The sequence below is a fragment of the Anoplopoma fimbria genome, unplaced genomic scaffold (assembly GCF_027596085.1).
Source record: "Anoplopoma fimbria isolate UVic2021 breed Golden Eagle Sablefish unplaced genomic scaffold, Afim_UVic_2022 Un_contig_4390_pilon_pilon, whole genome shotgun sequence".
Lineage (NCBI taxonomy): Eukaryota > Metazoa > Chordata > Actinopteri > Perciformes > Anoplopomatidae > Anoplopoma > Anoplopoma fimbria.
Genome location: NW_026548302.1, coordinates 1 through 1435, shown reverse-complemented (window position 1 = coordinate 1435; position 1435 = coordinate 1). Strand labels below are relative to the sequence as shown.

General features: G+C 44.9%; 1 non-coding gene across 1 annotated transcript; it reads left to right on the top strand.

Annotated features, from left to right (window-relative positions):
- Positions 1-725: 725 nt before the first annotated feature.
- Positions 726-797, top strand: trnap-ugg (transfer RNA proline (anticodon UGG)). Its single transcript has one exon. It is a non-coding gene; the product is annotated as a tRNA-Pro (tRNA).
- Positions 798-1435: the final 638 nt, after the last annotated feature.

The following is a 1435-nucleotide window of genomic DNA, read 5'->3' as shown; positions in this document are numbered from 1 at the left end:
GTGATGCTAACTGTTTAATCTAGATTGCCGAAATCGGCGCAACCAAAGAAAAGTACGTTTAGCCAATGCCGTCAGTGCTGAGTTGTAGCAAATATGGAGCAGGATGCATTTCTTAAGAATGACCTAGCTGACTTAATACCCTGCCTCACAATGGAGGATTTTACAGATTCAATATCCAGTCTATTGGCTCGTTGGTCTAGGGGTATGATTCTCGCTCGGGTGCGAGAGGTCCCGGGTTCAAATCCCGAGTTTAGTGATGCTAACTGTTTAATCTGGATAGCCAAAATCGGTGCCATCTGTACAGTTTGGCCAATGCTGTCAGTGCTGAGTTGTAGCAAAAACTGAGCAGGATGCATTTCTTTGTATTTCTTTTGCCAAGACATGACTTAATGCCTCACAATGGGAGGATTTCACAGACAGATTTTGCCGGCACACTTTATTGGCTCGTTGGTCTAGGGGTATGATTCTCGCTTAGGGTGCTAGAGGTCCTCAAATCCCGGACGAGCCCAAGAGTGGTAGTTAGTTGATGCTAACTGTTTAATTAGATTGCCAAAAATCGGCGCAACCAAAAAGAAAAGTCCTCTTTATCAGTGCTGAGTTGTAGCAAATACGGAGCAGGATGCATTTCTTAGCAGAATGACCCCAATTTATTTTGCTGACTTAATACCCCTGCCTCACAATGGAGGATTTCGTCAGGCAGATATCAATTGCCGACCCACTCTATTGGCTCGTTGGTCTAGGGGTATGATTCTCGCTTTGGGTGCGAGAGGTCCCGGGTTCAAATCCCGGACGAGCCCAAGAGTGGTAGTTAGGTGATGCTAACTGTTTAATCCGGATAGCCAAAATTGGTGCAAGAAAAAGCACTCTTTACAGTTTGGCCAATGCTGTCAGTGCTGAGTTGTAGCAAAAACTGAGCAGGATGCATTTCTTTGTAGAATGACTAATTTATTTTGCCAAGACATGTTGACTTAAACCCCTGCCTCAAAATGGAGGATTTCGTCGAGAAAATAATAGTGGCTGAGCCATTCTATTGGCTCGTTGGTCTAGGGGTATGATTCTCGCTTTGGTGCGAGAGGTCCCGGGTTCAAATCCCGGACGAGCCCAAGAGTGGTAGTTAGGTGATGCTAACTGTTTAATCTGGATAGCCAAAATCGGTGCCAAAGAAAAGTACTTTACAGTTTAGCCAATGCTGTCAGTGCTGAGTTGTAGCAAAACTGAGCAGGATGCATTTCTTTGTAGAATGACTAATTTATTTTGCCAAGACATGTTGACTTAATACCCTGCCTCACAATGGAGGATTTCATCAGACAGATATCAATTGCCGGTACACTATATTGGCTCGTTGGTCTAGGGGTATGATTCTCGCTTAGGGTGCTGAGAGGTCCCGGTTCAAATCCTGGACGGTGCCCAAGAGTGGTAGTTAGTGATGCTAACT